The sequence below is a fragment of the Delphinapterus leucas genome, chromosome 18 (genome assembly GCF_059928025.1).
Source record: "Delphinapterus leucas isolate spDelLeu-1000000601 "Yukka" chromosome 18, BTC_Dleu_Yukka2, whole genome shotgun sequence".
Taxonomy (NCBI): domain Eukaryota; kingdom Metazoa; phylum Chordata; class Mammalia; order Artiodactyla; family Monodontidae; genus Delphinapterus; species Delphinapterus leucas.
In genome coordinates this window covers 68,232,240-68,252,223 of record NC_143146.1, presented here as the reverse complement: position 1 = coordinate 68,252,223, position 19,984 = coordinate 68,232,240, and the positions used below count along the sequence as shown (strand labels likewise).

Genomic DNA, 19,984 nt, shown 5'->3' with positions numbered 1-19,984 from the left:
GACATTGTAACTGCGTTACAAAGACATTTTAATTTTTGGCATAAAGAAAGTTATGTTTAAAATTTCTTTGTACGTACTTAAAGAGTACAATTGATCTTTAAATGGAAACTTTTGGGGAAAAGAATGACAAAAGGAGCTATTTACTATTAAGTTGTTAATTATATTGATTGTGGAATACACATTAGTCATTTGCAGTGTAGTATTTCTTGAATGGTAGGTTTAGTGCTTTATCTTTCCAATATACTCATGATGAAAATGTCATGTGAAAATTTAAGTTGATTGAGAAAATATTTGGAGATCATAGGCATTTAAAAAATAATTATCAATACTTAATTGTATTTATTTAATGAGTAAATCAGTAAAATCCATTTAGGGCACTCAGTGACTTGCTAAAGGTTGGAAGCCTCTAATATTAATCTCTAAAATGAGTTTTTTCAGTTTTCAGTCTTAATTTAAAACATTAAATTAAAAAGTAGGTGGAATAGTGAAATATTTATCACAGTGATTTCTATGACAGAAAAGAAAGGAAGGAGAACTAATGAAACTTCAAAACAAAACGGTTTCTACCTTAAACAAAACCCTGTCTCAGTCACCTTTGTCAGAATATTTTTTTTTCCTTTTTTTCCTGTACGTTATTTTTCTTTATATGATGAGAATACTGATACTTGGTTGTTAGGTTTCTCACATATCTTGCCCAAAGAATTAAAAGTTTTGCAGAGTAAAGTTGAAGTATGCATTAAAATATAGGACTCCTTTAACACAGCCATGGTTGTAATTTTGGGGCTCTTTTCTTTTGCCAAAGGTAGAGGTCCATTTCCACTATTAGGTGGACTGTGGGAGTTTGTTGAAGAATCACCATGGAATGAGAAATAAAATGAGTAATTTCCATTGTAGATGAACGTATTTGTACAATGATATTATAGTTGACTTGAAACATTCAAATACAAGGTGGACAAGATCAGGAAGATGAGTAAGTTAGTTTGTAAATAAGTTACAGTGAGAGTGTATTGTCAAGGATTTTGCGTTGTAGCTTTACCGATGAAAAAAACTGATCATCAACAAATTTGGCTTTGGGAGGTATTATTTAATGTGGCAGTATAAGAGCATTTAACTGTAGAAAAGGAACTTTGTTGGTTGTTTCAGTTATAAAGCAGGCATACTACTTAATCCATTGCTTCCTTTGTAAACACACTTAACATATGTTTATATAAAGTTTTTCCTTCCTTGAAGTAAATTCTATGTATACATAATGTGTTCTTTGTTGATAACATGAACATGTCTTCTTATCACAGATTTTAATATAAACTTATTTTTAGAAAAGATAAAATAAGGGATTAATATTTACTTAAAGAATTGACAGTAGGACTTTTTTGAATAGCTCTCTTAGGTAGTATAAATCTATAACATTTAATTTGTAGTTATTTTTTCACAAATTGTGCAATATATTAGTGTATCTTTGGCTGTAGAAAATATTTCCTCTGATAATTTTATTTTTTTATGTTCTAAGTGGCATACTGTATATTGTATTAAAAGCATAACAAGATACTTTGAGGGGACTTTGTGGACTAAGGGCCTCTCTTCTCTTGACGTATGGATCATGGTATTATTGTTCAAAGGAAATTTGAAAGTTATTCTTCTATACTTGAATGTGACAGTAACTTTTCTTCCTTAGAGTTTTTTCACTTGCAGCTTGATATAAATATCTTTAAAATTATATTTTCAAGATATTTTAAATTTCACAAACAAAAGATATGTTTTTGAACTAAATTTACTCTAAAAATATGTGGTTGCAGTTTTGAATCATGAAGTCCTTAACATTAAGTCCTTAATATTAATAAAACCACATTTATTTATATTAAAAGAGAATTTCCTACATTTTAATTTAGGTTGACATGTAAGTCTTTTCATATTAATTTGAATTATATTTTATTCTTGTTATCAGGTATTGAAAATTAAATTGAGTGCATGTGTAAATATTGGAAGTTTCAATACCTTAAGGAGTTCTGAGGTTTTCCTCAAAAGTATTAATTTAGTCATAAATGACATTAAGCAGCATATATTCTATAACAAGTCTGTTATCAAGTTATATTAATTTTAAATAAGTATTTTTTATATTGCTAGTCAGTTTTTGGCAAATACTATGTGGCTAATTAAATGTATCTCAAGGTTCCCTCATCTTTTGCTATACATTTTTCAAACAGTGTCAAGAAATTCATTGGTTCCAGCAAAATCAGCTCCCATTTTGGATCACCGATGTAGCGGTATTATACAATTCAGTCATCCACATTTTTGACTATTTACTTTAATATTATTTTGCATCAGTTAGTTTCATAGATTTTTCATTTATTGCCTGTACTTCTGATATTTTGTGCAATGTCAGCATATCTCCTTATACAAAGATATACCTATCATTCTCTAGTATTTTGTATAGTATTTAGTTATTTATACATGTTTCCACTCGTATGCTGTGAACTCTGTGAGAGCAAAAGCCTATATTATGTATATTTATTTTTTGTATTTCTGGCTCTTGGATAAATTAAGTGCATTTTGAGTATGCAGGACACCATTATTAGGCAGTAGAGGACAAGTTTCTGAAATTCTGTTCAACAGTAGGGTCCAGACCCAAGATCTTGAAATAAATTAGACTCCTGTAAGGTTAATGTATTGCCTATTCTTATAATTAGAAATATTTGTTGAATATGTATGATGTTCTCTATGTAGGCATTACTATATATGTAAATATTATTTTGAACTGACATCTTGGAATAAGAATCTGTTAATTATTTTTCAATATATGTATGTCAAGTATATATACATGTAACTAAGATCACATTATTTTAAACAAAGAATAATATATATGGCATTGAATAGAAATTAAAACAAAAATGTAGCCAGTTGTCATGTTACTAGGAATAGTGGGCATTTCTTGTTTCTGTCTGTCTTGCATACATTTTCCCTTTTTGGTAATAGTACCTCAATTTTCCTTTAATGAACCACTCATCCTCCATTCTTAGTTCAGCTGGTTCAGGTGGGTTCAGGTGGGCTGGTGTATAACCCAGACATGTCCAGAATCACCATGATTGGTTCAGGAATGAGCATTTAACCTGAGGGGAGCCACAGGGTGAGTCACAGGACTTGGGAACTCTTCCTGTTGGGGATGTTGAGCTGGTAGACTCATCCTATAGCTGTAGGTACCTGTATTAGAATTTGACCAAGTGTGAAACCAAGAGAGATAAATATATTCTTGATTCTTCTTGAGCACTTGGAGTTCTCTGTGTCTGTGGTTATTATCTTCTAACCATTAAATTCTCTCTTTCAGAGTTTATTATTGTTATTAGCTTTAAGTCAGTTTAAATTGGATTTTTGTCACTTGTAAATAGAAGGAATTCTTACTAGCGTAGACATTAGCAACTGGAAGTGGGGTATTGTAGGAACAGACCTTGAATGTTGAAATGAAGTGCAAGGCAGTAAGGACTGCTTTCCCCTAGAAATTCCTTAAAAGGAATTATGGAACAGCTGTTTCGATTGTCACCTGGGTTGTCTTTGCCCATGGAGCTACTAAAATTGGAACTTTAGGGATCCTCAAGTGTGTTGTCCACTTCTGCCTTATAAGAAAGGAGTTTGCTTTGGTCCAAGCTGGAATGCTTGAGAGCACAGAGGGGAGAAAATATTGTCCTTCCAAGTAAGAGAGGCCTTTTCTGCCTGTAGCTACCATACAAGAGAATCAGAAAATCAAGAACCATGAGGATTGGAAAGCCCAATTTTGTGTGTGTGTGTAATTGTTTTTTTTTTTTTTACCCCATGCTAAAATTGGTAAAAGGAAAGACAGGAGTTTAAAGCCAGGTAAAGTTCTGTTTTACAAGCTTCTCTCAAGCAGCTCATGCATTATACTCCCAACCTCCTGACCAAAATAACAGTCCAGTTACTAAACTAAAAAGAGTTTTAAAAGAGGATGCAACCAGGGAACAAGTGATAGAATAGCTGTGCCTCCTCATCCAGCTTATTATTTCACATTGCTTCAAGGGAAATCATTAAGCAGAGTGTTTTAAGGGATGAGTAATGTGAAGGCCTATTGCTATGAGACTGAATATTGCTATGAAATTTAAAAGGTAGGTTGGTATCTTGACAAGATCTCTGGCTTTGGTTACTAGTTCAACCAGTTGACTGAAATAAATTGACCAAAAGCTTACTGAGCTTTTAGGGAAACTATTTCCAGGGCAACCTCAAGCCTGGTAAACAAAGACCTGTGCTCTTTTTAACTTCTAAGGCAGTTCTAAGCCTCAGTAAGAGGAAGTGGGTTGCTAAAGCAGTACAGCTGCTAGAAGGAAAATCTGAGGCCATAGAGGATAATGGACAAGTGAGGTCTTCTGAGATAGTGGTAATAAGTGCATCCAGATTGGTTGACCAAGAGACTCCATTCCCGTAACAGGCAATTCTTGCTACTCTGACCAGTAGTATATGGACTGTGGTTTGAATTAGTGACCATGGTTTGTTTACTGTTGATTTGCAAACTGGTCCCCGTGCACAGAGGGCAAGGAGAGACTGAAGAAAAGAGGCAGACCACTCCAGATTGGTAGCTGGCAGGTTTATTAAGCAGGGGAGCTTATGAGGCTTGTCTTGGGCAGCCGCAAGATGACTGGTCTCTGCACCTGCCTGCCAGAATCTTAAAAGTTAAACTACAGAAGCCTTAACTAAGTTCAGTCACATATATCATCCTGATGGTTTCAACAACACCTTGCTCTCGAGGCTATTTCCTTGGAAGCGTTCCCACTGTGGGAACAGTAGGCAGAGTATATATTCTAAGGACAGGGGAGGGGGTGAGGAGCCTCTGATTGCCCAGATCCAGCTCATGGGTCAGCTGACAGTCATGTCCTCTTGATTATTTCCTCCATATTTATCTTCTCCACTCTTCTAAGTGGGCATTATTATTATTATTTTTTCTTTTGCCATTGTATATTGATTAACGGGGGATAGTTAAATTTATTACATAGATATATGTTGTCAGATTATGAGGTACCACGAAAAAATGCATGTTTGGAACTGACCAAGAATAATACTAATAGCATAAAGATTTCAGGCTTGTAGCTGGATCCAGTAACTTGGCATTGTCTTTGTTTTCCTCCCTGCCTCCCAGACCCATGGTGAAGTGATGAGTGCATTTTCTGCTGTGGTTAAGATAGTAACATTGTTAAACATGGATATTTAAGAAGTTATATGTATGGAAAGAAGTAATGTATAAGGTGGCTGGGTAGCCGAGGGCTAGAATGTTGTAGATTTCTTTTGGTTTTGGCTGCATAGCATCCATTCCTTCTGCTGTTAGCAGTTCTGAATTTTTTGATTGAGGAGTCATCTCTTCTTGATTCTTGGTTTATATGGTTTGGGGTTTCCCTGGACTCCTTTCTGCTTTCCTGGACCAGGAATAGAAACTGTACTTGGCCCATCAGTAACAGATATTGGTTAAATATCTACCTGTACATCTGCGAAAGCTTGATAACTCCTTTCATTCTGCTGGAGAAAGAAAAAGATACTCATCACTGGAGTTGCTAAGATGTTAGAATGTAAGTCTAGATTTGACTGTCACTCTGCTACCATGAAGGCAGAGTATGCTCGAGGATAGAACTATCACAGAGGCACCAAGAACCAAGAGATTACCGATGACATCTTTGGAGCCTTTCAAGTCACTTATACTGCCAGGCTTTTCAGTGCACTAAGCTAATACATTTCTTGTTTTGCTTAAGCCAGTTTGAATCAGGTTTCTATTCGTTGCACTCCAGTGATTCCTAACTAATATTTAGAATTAAAATTATAAAAAAAACTTTAGGTATTAAGTATCATAGGACAAATCATAAGAAAAATAATTTGGCAAAGGGCTTGAGGCATTTCAAGAAAGAAGAAAGAGACATTGCTAATTATTACAAAAATTCATCTTCACTAAATAAGAACATAAGGTAATAGTGAGATAACCTGAAAAATAAATGATTAAAAGGAAAATTACCAGTGTTTTATCAGCAAGCTAAAATAATCTTAAATGACGTTGTTGGGCGTGTAAAATGGTACAGCTGTTCTGAGTAACATTTTCCCAATATGCGTCAAGAAGTTTAAAGAGGTTCGTGTCATTAATCCTTAGTTCTTTAGGCTAAGGAAAAATTACCTGTGGACAAGTATGAGGGTTAAATGTAGTTTAATGATATAAAAAATTAGCAATAACCTATATGTTCACATTAGGAAAAGGTTATGTAATTTTATATCTATATTATGAAATATTATACAGCCATTCACACTTTATGTGCCTCAGTTTCCTTATGTGTAAAGGAGTTACCTCATAAGGTTGTACAGATTAAATGAATTAATATATGTGAAGTGCTTGGTACAAAGCTAACTTTGTATAGTATTTACTATTGTTATTTATTTTATTTTTTTTTTTTACTGTTGTTATTTTTGTTCTTATCTTGAGCCTGATGACCATATGATCATAGAAAGAAAATAATGATCTAACTAAAACTGAGTTCTGTTTTAGCTTGGATTACCTGAGCTGGTGAGCCTGTCAGAGAAGGAATCTCAGGTGTCCACCTTCTAATGAAACATAGGGGGTCTGTTTTGAATCCCGCATAGTCTTTAACAGCGTCTGGGGTAATTTTTCCTAATGGGAAATTGGGGAACGAATAGGCGTGAGGTGACACAGCTTCCTTTGCCTAGAATTCCTTCTATCTCTTCCTTCCTTGACATGGCTGAATTTCACATCTGGATGTATACTAGGCCATGAAGGGTGATCCTGGGTAAATAATATCTCCCTCTTGGAGTATTAGCTTAAATATTTAGAAAACTACTTGAGTTACAAACGTAAGAGGCAAGTTAGGGGACTGAAAACTATTTTGTGATCAGTTGTTTTAGAAAATTATATTAGTGTATATTTTAATAGCTCTTAACTGTTTCCAGTGTACTTGCAAAATTGTGCTGTGTTAACTAATCCTCAGAATAACTCCCTTTTCAGATGCCATTCCTTCTGTACAGATGTGGAAACTAAGACTGCAGGGAATGTGAAGTATTAGACAAGGTTATCCAGGTATTAAGTACCAGAGCTAGGACTCAGGCCTTCAGATTCAAAGGCTATAATCTTCTCCATTATTGAACAAAATGTAGCTGCTTAGAAATTATCCCAAAGGCTTGCATTATATGAAGAGATGATGCTGGAAAGGGAGGGTCGGGTCCAGCCAGCATCAGTGAACTGATTCTGTGGTAGAGAATGCTGCCCATAGAGGACTCAGGACTTGCTGATCACAGGAAATAAAAATGAATGCAGGACAGTTTGATGGTTTTGTACACAAAATGATCTAATGGCCTATATTGTGAAGTATTAATTTTAGAGTTTTGGGGAATGGTGATACAGTATTATAAATGGTAACTAGCTTTCATTTGTATACCTTTTCACTAGGCAAAGTGTGGGTATTTTAGATGTTACTCTGAACAAGAAAAAAATAGTATACATTGATATATTTATTTTATATAGAAAAAGTAGATTTGTTATGTTTTAGTGTTAATCAGATGCACCACCACATATACCATGTTTGCTTGGATAGAACAAATGAGTTAACTAGAGTCTAGGTGATATAATTTCCAATAATTGTGATTCTCCTTTCAGTTCACTGAAGTAGAGCAAACATTGTTTAATAGAAAATTTTATGGAAGCGTTAAATGTCTAGGTATATTTCTCTTTAGCAACTACTTCCATTTTCTGAAAGAAATAACTTGCAGCTGATTTAAAGATGGTATATGAGTATTTCCAATGTTTTTTAAAAACTTTTCATGTGTGGGGAAGGAATTGGCATTTATAGAATTGGGGTTGATAACATACCTTATGTTTTTAAAATCCTCTACCAACTCCTTTGAAATAAATGTGGGTCTACTTTAATATAAAGTAAACCACGGCTGAAATTAAGGGGCTTGTCCAAGGTTGCAAAGCAGAAATTAGACTCAAAGCTAGATGTTCTGTTCCTAGGTTTGTTGTTCTTTAATCTTTACATGTCAAGCGCTATGTTAAGCATACAATATGCATTCTCTTATTTTATCAACTTGACCTGCAATATAAAATCTTCAATGAAATAAAAATAGTCATTGTCTTTCTAGGTTAAACTAAGTCTGGTATTTTAAAAGAGGAGAAGTATTTTCAGCTCTAATTATATCAGCAATATTTTATTATAAAATGTCATAAAATTATTGTACTTGATTTGTATTTATTTTCTATAACTTAATTACCCTTTAAAAGTCCTCGAATTTAAATTAAGTATTTAAATTATTTTTAAAGCTTATGAGATATGAGTCATCAGTAGAAGAATTTTCTTTTATTATGCTGTCTTGACTGTTACTTGCTGAGTAATCATTGCATTTTTCAAGTTATCATGTCTTCCTTTTTTTGTCTAAAGAACTCCTGTTCATGTTTCAGGAATCAGCTGTTGTCCCTCACTTAAGTGATGCCTTCTCTGATCTCCCCCTAACAGCTCTTCCTCCCATTCTGTGCTCTCCCATAACACTTTGTACATAGTTCAGATTTAGCATAGTTCAGATTGCCTGTCCTATTTTAATTATTTGTTTACTTGTCAGACTACCCTAGAGACTCTGAATCCCTTGAGATCAGAATGTTGTCTTATTCACCTTGGTATCCTGAGTACTTAACATAGAATCTAGAATTTTGTGCTGCTTAGTGAACTTGTTTTGAAAGAGGATTTTTTTTTCACATTTTATATATTTTGCTTGTTTTTGTCACTTCTGGCTTAGTTACAGATCTTGTCTTCTCAGGCTATTCTGGTTCTTTTAATTTCTGTGTTTGCCTCTTCCTTAACATTTCAGTTTTTATTTTTTTGAGGAAGGGGGTGGATAGAGATATTTTGATGTGTTTGTATATATGTATATAAGGAGTCATAGGGTCTTCAGATGTGGTGAATAGCCTGACTCTTATCACTTGCATAGGTGAGGAAAGAACCAGTTGGGTTAAGATCCTGCAGGTTTTCACAGAATTTGAATTATCACCTAGATTCCCTCTTAGTCCAGTGTTTATTTTTTTTTGTTTTTTTTTTCCACTTTATCTTGGTGCCTGGAGTTCCACTTTGCCTCAGCCCATTTGGGGTCATAACTCTCACGGAGAAGCATACCTTTTTTTTTTTTTTTTTTTCTTTCTTTTAACTCAGGCACACTCAGAACACTTAAAGTGATGATTAAATAAATTACTGAGTAATCCTAACCTAGTGTTCTATTGCCAGAGTCAAGATTCTCATTGGGAATATAAAAAGGAATTACATGGTCCCTACCTTCAGTAACTTGAGGTTCAGTACAGGAAAAAGAAGAAAAATCAGACAAATTCCATTGGCAAAAAGTGATATTACAAAGATTTAAACAAAATTCTGTGGAGACATTAATGGTTCCACTACCTTTGCTTGGAGGAATCTGGGAAGGTATCATTGGTTAAGTGACTTTGGATTGGGTCTTGAAGGACAAGTAACTGTTTCCCCGCATATAAAGGGCAGGAGTGGAAAACCTTTCCACACAGAGGGACATGGGTCATGAGGGAGTCTTTCCATGGCTGTGTCCGCTAACGTTAACTACAAACCACATCAGATTAGCTTTATTTCTTCTTGTAGAAATCCCACCCCGTTTTTTTTTTTTTTCATTCCATGAGTGTTCATTGGCTTACTTTTTTTTAAGGTCTTTCAAGCACAGGGGAGGTGATAAAATGTATTAGGTGATTAAATGTATTCATTGAGTTTTTTGAGGAGTTCTGTTTGTGTAGCTATTTGTGGTTCATGATTAAGAGTAAAGGTGGAGGAAGAGATGAAAGGAAAACTAAGGGTGTTGAAAGTTATTTTTAATTTTTTCAGCCTTATAAAATCAGAATTCTTAACAGTAACATTTTATCAAAGTAGAGCTAATGGTTTTCTAAAGTCTAGAAGGAAATTCAAGTGGGCTTGATGCAGTTCAGTATCAGGATCACCATTAGGAAGCCTTTTTTCTCTTAACTGGTCTAGTATTAGTACTGTTTTGTTCAGCTTCTTCCTCTGTAAGGAAATCCTGTTCCCTCCCACCCCCTAAAGGACAGTGGTTTCTCCTTTCTGCAAATCAAATTATAGTTTTTCCATTAGCAGCATTACAAAATTTCAAAGAATGTTCCAGAAAAAAATGTTAGACGCTAGGTCAAATAATATTATATGTAATAGTGCAGCAACTATTTATAAAATAGTATATTTACTTTCATGATTTTTAAAAGTTGAGATTTAATGATTCATCTTTAAAGTGTGACTTTTCACGCTGTAGTTTCTTTGGAGTATCTGTTCCTATGAATAAAATATGCTAAGGCGTCAATTTTGGTTTTTTCTTTCTTCTGGGTGTTAATCTGTTCACATGCTTGTTTCATTGCTATTATTGTTGAAGTCATCCCCCTGGCAGACAGCAGGCCCTAATTGGGTGGGATTGTAGTTGCAGTCTTTTAGCCATTGACTATACTAAGTTTAGATTCAAATGGAAATGTAACCCATTTTTTTGGTCTCATTAGTACCACACAGGGACTGACTACACTAATTGGTCACAGTTCAACCAGCTTGCCTGAGTGGTCTTGGAGTTGTTTTGAACCATTAACATTTTTTCATCCTGGGCTTTAGGATAAAAAGCATTCGTTTTTAGGATGACTGACTGACTTATTTTAGGGGTGGGTGGAGTAGCTGTGAAGAAGCATTTTTCTTTGTGAAAATACTCATTTAGGTACTTTTATCAAAAGTATGTTGAGCAAATAGATTTTAGTCAGATTTGCTGGGTTTTTTTCATTAATTATGTTGGGCTTTTTAAATTCTAGAAATAACGTTTAACCTGATTAGTGATCTACACTCTGAAAAGTAAACTAATGTATTTTAGTTACTGCATGACAAACTGTCATTCACAATGACAGCTGCACCCAATTACATTGAAAAATTATGCTGCCAAACTCTGAAATAAATTAAAGATGACCTGCTTAGAAAATATGGGATATAGACATTTACAACAGAGATTTCACTTCTGGTGAAAGAGTGCTTGGAGTTTTGGATCAATATGATAATGCATTCTGTATCTTAGACCCCAAACTTGTTATCTTTGTATGTAAAAGGAATAAAGGTATATATTAATGGAGAGGTAGTTTATGAGAATAACATTTAATGATTAGATGTATCACATTTGTGGCACATGTTATTAGTTGTTAAAGAGGGACTCTATTAAAGTAGTTTATTCTTGAAGAAAAACTAGAAAGTTTTGCTTTATATAATGATAGTCAGCTATGAATGTTTAATATGCACTGTTACTGAATGATGTAATTTTACAGTTGACTTAATGGTCACTTTCTAATTGTCACTATATTTAATTTGCAGGTTTTCTTGTTCTTTTGTTCATGGTTACTTCTTCTTCCTCCTTCCCCTTGCCCCCTCCACTATTTAAATACTGATCTGTTGGGTCTGAATATATACACTTATTTTCATCCTAATGCCACATATGACCACATAACCATTTTATTCCACAGATATTTTTAGAATCCTCACACCATGTGTGATGCTAAACACTGAGGATACAATGATCAAGACACAATCCCTGCCCTGGAATTTATAGCACTGCAGGGAGTCAAAAATACAGGCAATGAAATGTGTGAATTCTATGATAGAAATAAATTAGGGAATAGTGGGCAACACTGAGGGGAGAAATGTACCAAGGGAGTCAAGGGAGGGCTTCATAAAAGTGGTGATGTTTGAATTGAGTTTTGGAAGATGGCTAGATCTGCCTAGAGCTGTGCAGTCACAGAGTAGCTACTAGCCACATGTGGCTAGTGAGCACTTGAAATGTTCCATAAGCATAAGATGTGCACTTGATTTTGAAGAGCTGGTATAGAAAAATATCACATTAGTAATTTAAAAATATTTATTACATGCTGAAATCATATTTTAGATATGTTGGGTTAAATGAAATATAAATTAATTTCACCTATTTTCTTTTATATTTTTCTTTTAATGTGGCTAACAGAAAATTTTAAATTACATAACATGTAATTTATAGGGATGTCTCAAAAGTAGATTTATAGGGGACGTCTCAAAAGTAGATGAACCATTGTAAGTATAGAAAGAAGCTAATAGATATTCTAGCATGCTCTCTTTCCTTTTAATATGTCTGCTTATGCATGTGTATATATACTGCATATTCATATACTGTATATACTTACACTTACAGACACATATATACATAATCTTTATATTGTTTGAGCCACTTATATTGTGGGTTTTCCTGTTAAGTGTCAGTAAACATCCTAACTAGTGCATTGACTTAATGGCAACAATTTAAAAACCACGTATCTTTGGGGAAAACCGTGTTCTCCCTGCCCTGGTAAAAGTTGCCTAAATAATTCATGGAAATCAATATTGCAACAAATTAAAATGCACTTTATTGTCAGCAGATACTTTGGAAGGCAAATTGTAAGCATTGCTACAGAGTTGAAGAAATAGAATAAAATGTAGTTGTTTTGTAGGAGTTGGATGAAGTGCTGTTATTTCTAACATGTTTTGCTTATAAAATTTGCTAGATGGTTTCTTAATGGAATAAACAACTGCTTTTTGTGAGTTAACTGTTAAAAATTTTATGTGAAAATACACTTTCCTGAAATGCATGTATGTCCTGTTTACCAAAACCAGAAATTGAGAACTAACCTTACCTTTATATAGAGAGCAGAATATATATACTTTGTGAAGATTTACTTGTTTTATCGGAGTAAGAGTCCCCTATTGTATTTAGGTTGCTAATTTCAGTATTAATTATCAGGAGTGCCATATTTTAAATAAGACTCTGAATTGAATACTAGAATACTACAATTCTGCAATGCTAATGCTTATCTTGGTAAGATTTCGAAGATTATCTTGTTTTCAGATACGGAAACCTAGGCAGCAGAGAAGTTACTGACTTAATATTTTCCATTATGCAAAGATGTAAGGATACTTTCTTACTTTGAAATATTTTATCTTTTTCCTTTCTTCTACTTTTTCCTTCTTGTCTCCCTCGTATTTGTATTCTCATATGCCTTCGTATATGTAGTCAAAGGTATTACATGTTTACTGGAGTCACTTTAAGTCCAAGCAGTTTTTACTTTTTTCCTCAGCTAATTACAGTTTTATATCTGTTGCAGTGTTTGTAGAAAATTGAGATCTTCATTCTCCTTTAATAATAGCGATAATAATCATACTTGATGGAGATGAGAGGGAGGTTAATTTAAACATACTTTTATTTATAGGTAATTGTTAGGAGCTGAAGTGCCCATACCTAGGGATAGTATGATCAAACCTGGGGAAAGAGTGAGATTGGAAAGATGATTCTTTTCTTTAAGGATTTCGAATTCTAGAAACAGAAACCACTGTGTAAATTAGAAAAAAAAATACTAAATTATGTGATCAGGCTTTTGTGGAATGACTAATCTGAATTCAGATTCTGGCTCTGCCTTTTTTTTCCTCTTGTGACCGTGAGTAAAAGTATGTATTAGAGTACAGTATCACAGAGGAGGAAGTAATGAACTATTTGCAGGAGTCAGGAAAGACTTCAAGGTGGAGGATTCTATTGAAATTGGCTTCCAAGGGGAGCAGGGGTTTGCTGAGTAGACAGGGTGGAGTAAGGGCATTCCAGCTCTGGAACTTTAAGTCAGCACATTATAAAGTAGTAATGTCTTTCTAGGAGTGAGCTTTCCTTCTGGCAAATTCCTGCCTGTACTTTTGGACTTAGCTTAAGCTTCTATCTCTACTATTGATCCTTCTCTAACACAAAGAGAGTTTTGAGGCAGTTAAGCATTTCCATTTTTGTGCTCTATTAGCACCTTGTAAATACATCGGTTTCCCAGCACCCTCAGGAGTCACATTCTTGAAATGTAATGTGGTTGGCAAAACTGCAGTTGTCAAAGTCAAGGTCTCTAGACAACAAAGTGTAGGTAGATGAGAAATAAAAATAATGCATTAAACATGTATATATTTGTATATAAGTGTATAGAGAAAAGTTCTATAATGCAGCCGTTTCCAAAACAAACCAGGATCATCTGGTGCTTGTTTGCACCAAATATAATAAAAAAAAATACTAATTATAAGTTTTTGTTAGATGTGCTGCTAGGCTGTTGACTGTTACTGATATAATAACAGCTCTTGGTGGGGGAAGAAGAAACACAACTACATTAAATGTACACATCAGTTACGAGTTATATGTTGATTTCAGAAATGTTAAAATGTGAAAAATATTCCTTAGAATAAAGGAAATATAGTATTCTCAATTGATACAATAACTCCATGACAGAGGCATTTCTATCCCCATTTAACACTTGAGAAAAGTGAGTTTGTGAATTTGTAGCTAAGGACTTTGGGCAATGTGGAGCAAGACATTTTGGCAAAAAAGAGACATGAGCAAAGCAAAGTGTTCATTCCATGTAAGCTGATCTGATTAGATAGACTAGTGTTGTCATACTCTTTCAGTAGTTGTGGTTGTTCTATCCTGAAACAATAGGATTGGTCACAGAGGACAGCCTGTTCAGTGGTGAAGTGTATTATTAGTGGGTGCTATTTCTTGCTCCATCTTGTACCTGATTCTTTTAGGACTTTTATAACAATGAACTAACATCTTCGACTCTGTTTTTAGATTTATAAATTAATGCGTAAATGCTATTTCAGTCAAGTCAGTTTTTGTATCCTGGTTTTCTGTAAAGAGCTTGGCTGTTGTGGGACAACTAATTTGAATTCATATCCTGGCTCTGCCTTTTCTTTGGTTTGTGACCTTGAGTATCAAGTATCAATATTTCATCTCTCCAAGGCTCTGCTTCTCTCTCTCTTTCTTTGTATCTATGTGTCTATTTATCTATATCTTTTGTCTATATATCCCTCTATATATACTTCATATGTGTCTGTTCATATGTATCTGAGAAAAAGATGTTATTTTCCCTTTTATTCCTCTTAAGTGGGAACTGTATATATGAATTACATATATGACAGTTCATTATAGTAGTAAGTTTCTGCTACTATACAGAATGTTCATTTAGCACATTGCTATTCAAAATGTGGTCCACAGATCAGGTTTGCATATTTGTGAAGTGTTTCTTGGTCTAAGAGGAGATAAGGAGCTTGTGCCAGAATATAAATAATTTTGTCAATAAACACACTGTTTATTTCAAATAACTTTTTTCCCCCATAGCAAGACTTTCTTGATGAAGGAAGCAGTGTGTTAATTCATGTTCTGATTCAGTTGCCTTCTCATTGGCTGGTACTCTGAGTAGCTTGAATGGAAGGTACTTTTGGGGTACCCTCAAAGCTTAGTTTTAGTTGTGTTATTTTTCATTTGTGGTGTTAGAAAGGTTTGCTACTGTTAGTGAAAAGAATATTGATTTTGGACTTGGAGTCTAACCTTGTCTTTGTTACTAATTAGTTGGGCAAGTCGTTTACGTGTTACAGACCTTACTTTGCCTGACTGAAAATAAGGATTGGGTTAGATGACACATGTGGTCCTTTCAGGCTTTAACATGCTATTACTTTATGATTTTAAATAGTATTTTTTCCTTTTTTTTTTTAAGAACTAGAACATAGGCCTGATACTAAAGTTGACGATAAGCTACACTGGGATAGAAACATGCTTTAAGAAGCTTGATTTTGGAATAGATGTTTTTATTAAACTTCAGTCAACCATATGCCAAGAAGTTGGTTCTAAAGATAGAATGATTAATGAAACTGTTTTTTGTTTATAAGTAGTAATCTTCTAGGGGAGATAGACAAATAAATACAATTGACCCTTGAACAATATGGGGGTTAGGGTTGCCCAGACCCCAAGCACTCAAAAATTGCATATAACTTTACAGTCAGCCCTCCATATCCACAGTTCCACATCTGAGGATTCAACCAACTGCAGATCATGTAATACTATATAGTATTTATTGAAAAATTCCCATGTATTAGTGGACCTGCACAGTTGTTCAAGGGTCAACTTGAACAACTATATACAAGTAAATATATAAACGGAATAGGTGATGTGTTAGTGATATGGACCAAAAATGTTGAACGAGGAGACTTTGAGAAACTAATTATGTAGAACAGGAGTAGGCAAACTTTTTCTATAAAGATCCAAGTATTTTAGGCTTTGTGGGCCATATGGTGTCTATCACAACTACTCAGTTCTGCAGTTGTAGTAGGAAGGCAGCCATAACCAGTACTTAAAAGAAAATACATGATTTTCCAACACTGATTCTCTGGCACCAGTTAGGTGTCCTAGAATTCAGTGCAGTTCTAACACTAACTACCTGGAGTTAGCCCAAACACCACAAGTTAAGGGCTCAGTCCCACAAGACTGCCTCCATTTCAGATGCCAGCTGCAAGTGGGGCTATTTGAATTTCTGCCTGGGTGACAGCAACCCCTCAGGTTCGGTAATTTGCTAGAATGACTCACAGAACTCAGGAAAGCACCATACTGACAATTAGTTTTATTGTAAAGGATACAACTGAGGAACAGCCAAGGTATTGGAGTGGGCACACATAGCTTCTGTGCCCTTTCTGTGCTCAGAAACACATCAATGCATTCACTAACCCGGAGGCTTCCTGAACCTCATTGTTCAAGAGTTTTTATGGAGCCTTCATTATGTAGGATGGTTGATTTAATCACTGGCCACATAACTGAATTCAATCTCCAGGCCTCTACTCACATGCTTGGTCTTCCATTGGCCATCCCCTCTCTTGAAACTATCTAAGGGCCCGCCTTGAGTCACTTGTTAGCATAACCTTAGGTATGATCAAAAGAATCTAATCACGAATAACAAAATAAATTCCTATCACTCATGAAATTCCAAGGATTTTTGAAGCTCTGTGCCAGGAACTGAGGGCAAAGACCAAATATATATATATATATATATATATATTTAATTATACTATAGGCAACCTTAACCAATATGGAAATGAACAGGCATAGCTGTTTTCCAATAAAACCTTATTTACAATAAGGCAGGAAGCTAGAATTGACCTGTAGGCAGTAGTTTGAAGACCCTTGCTCTAGAAAAATAGGAAAGGCTTCTCCAAGAAAATGACATTTAAACTGTATTTCTTAAAAATTTTTTACTGATGTTATACTATTTTATTATTATTTTTAAAGTCTTTATTGAATTTGTTACAATATTGTTTCTGTTTTTTTTTTTGTTTTTTTTTTGTTTTTTTTTTTGCGGTACGCGGGCCTCTCACCGTTGCGGCCTCTCCCGTTGCGGAGCACAGGCTCCGGACGCACAGGGTCAGTGGCCATGGCCCACGGGCCCAGCCGCTCCGCGACATGCGGGATCCTTTCGGACCGGGGCACGAACCCGTGTCCCCTGCATCGGCAGGCGAACTCCCAACCACTGTGCCACCAGGGAAGGCCTGTTTCTGTTTTATGCTTTGGTTTTTTGGCTGCAAGGCATGTGGGATCTTAGCTCCCAGACCAGGCAGGGATTGAACCCACACCCCCTGCATTGGAAGGCAAAGTCTTCTGCACTGCCAGGGAAGTCCCGTTGATATTATACTATTTTATAGAATTTTAAAATGATATGTTACAACCTTAGTGATGTAATTTTAGGAAAATTTTTATAGATCAATGGCACTACCTGTAGAGAGTTTTTTTTTAAGATGCTTGGTGAGTGAGCAGGGAAGTTTTTTGACCTGTGTGCCCTGATTACTAATATGTTTTAATATCAATTGAGAAAGTCTTCAGTTCTTCTAAGACATTAATTCCTTTTAGCTCCTGTGAGTAAGAAGACTTGAATATTACCCACTGGGTAACAACTGATAGGTGTTATTCTCCTGAGTGATCATGATTTTTATTATATTCCTTGATTAGTGATATTTTGTGTAACCTGTTGCTGTTAGAATGCTGTTTTCCTTCTGTCGTTTTTATTTTGAGTTCCACTCTTTTGTTTTTTGGTGAAAGGAACTAGAGCCTTGGGTTTGAGTTTTATCCCTTTGGCTAAGGGGGCCTGTGTAACTTCCACATTATAAGAGCTGTCCAATGAGACAGTAGGAATCTGGCACTTATAACTGTGTAATGCAGTTCAAGGCATGAACATTTGAAGACTTTCAGTTTCTGCCCTTTTTTTTTTTCCTTTTTGCCAGAGTATAAACTGTTTCTTCTTCTTGCCTGAAGGTTTCACAGTGGAATGAATAATCATGCTGATAACAATTTATCAACTTATCTTGTTAATTTTACGTCTCAGTATATATGAAGTTTCAAATTTTCATGAAGATGAACATTTGGGTGGCCTCGAAATAAGGAAAATTGGGAGCAGGCCAGAACTGACTGTTTTAATAGGGATGGAAGGGTTCGGGTTGGATTTTATTCATGTGCTTAGGTGATGTGACTATAAGCTTAGGGTAGAGAGTGAAAAGAATTGCCCTAATGAATCCATGCAGTAATGATGATGAAAATGAAGGTAATGGAAAATTATCTAATACTTTAGGGCTAAAATAAAAGCAAAATTCAGAAGAATCAAAGGGAAGCTCATTTGTTGTTGTCAGTAACCACAGATGAGTTAGTAGTATCATCTTTAATCATAAAAGGGCGGGGACTTCCCTGGTGGCGCAGTGGTTAAGAATCCGCCTGTCAGTGCTGGGGACATGGGTTCGAGCCCTGGTCCGGGAAGATCCCACATGCCGTGGAGCAACTAAGCCCGTGTGCCACAACTACTGAGCCTGTGCTGTAGAGCCTGTGAGGCACAACTACTGAGCCCATGTGCTGCAACTACTGAAGCTCGTGCACCTAGAGCCCCTCCTCTGCAACAAGAGAAGCCACCGCAATGAGAAGCCTGCGCACCATAACGAAGAGTAGCCCCCGCTCACCACAACTAGAGAAAGCCTGCATGCAGGAACGAAGACCCAACGCAGCCAAAAATAAATTAAATAATACATAAATAAATACATTTTAAAAACATAAAAGGACAATTAAATGTATATGTGTGGGTCACAGCAATATTCTGTTAATCAATTACACATGAATAGTTTATTTACTTGCTCTTTCAACTGCATTATTTTTTAAATTGAATACTTATTAAATATTGTTGGTACTTAGTTAGGCTTATATGGAGATAATAATAATAATGGTAATTTTTATCTAGTGGTCCATGCAGGAGGCTAAGCATCATAATCTTCACAATAACACTGTGAGGCAAAGTCCTGTTATCCACAGTCCACATGTGAGGAAATAAGATTCCGAAGGTAAAGTTGGCTGCCTGATGCTCAAGCCTTTTAACAGTCTGTTTCTTCCTAATAGACAAAAATTTCCTAAGTTTTATAAGTGAAATTTTAAAAAATTATATACTTTCTGAGAAGGGATGGATAACATCTTATTTGGGGAGTGGAGCCTCAGGGAAAGTGGTGTAAAGAAGAGACATGCAAGATGATGTGAAAATATAAGTTGAGGCTTGAGCATGGAAGCGTTGAATATTAGGTCACAACTTGAAGAGTTATCTGAGTCATAAAGCTAATCTTTTTATTCATTGTGGCCTGTTGCAAACTATTCCACGCTGCTTTCTTCTCTGGAAAATAAAATTCAGATTTTTGAGACTGTGGTTGTGGTGTTTTCTTCTAGAGGACTTATCTAGTACTCCTCTGCTTCTCTACTCCACCTCTACTTGTTTGCATGCCCATGCTTATGGATTTAAGTGTAAACATAAGTGAGTGTAGATTGTACAAAATTATCTTAAACAGAATAGATGCTAAGATTAATCTGCTTTAAAGACCTCTAATCTACCTTGAAAATTGGAGTCATTTTCCTTTCCAGATGACGGTTCACAAGGTTCAGGATTTTTTGTTTCATATTCCCTGTGCCTGTCATTTAATCACTGTGGAAGGAGAGAGGGAAGTATAGAACGATACACAGTTAATTTAAAGTTGGGTGTCATAGCATTTTGTATAAATGGAATCTGACAATATGAATGAACTCTTTTGAGTAAAGCCTCTTTCACTTA

General features: G+C 35.2%; 1 protein-coding gene across 1 annotated transcript in view; it reads left to right on the top strand.

Annotated features, from left to right (window-relative positions):
- The window catches only part of NBEA (neurobeachin), a 620,750-nt gene that overhangs the window by 2,582 nt on the left and 598,184 nt on the right, over positions 1–19,984 (top strand). The gene's annotated exons all lie outside the window — the stretch shown is intronic.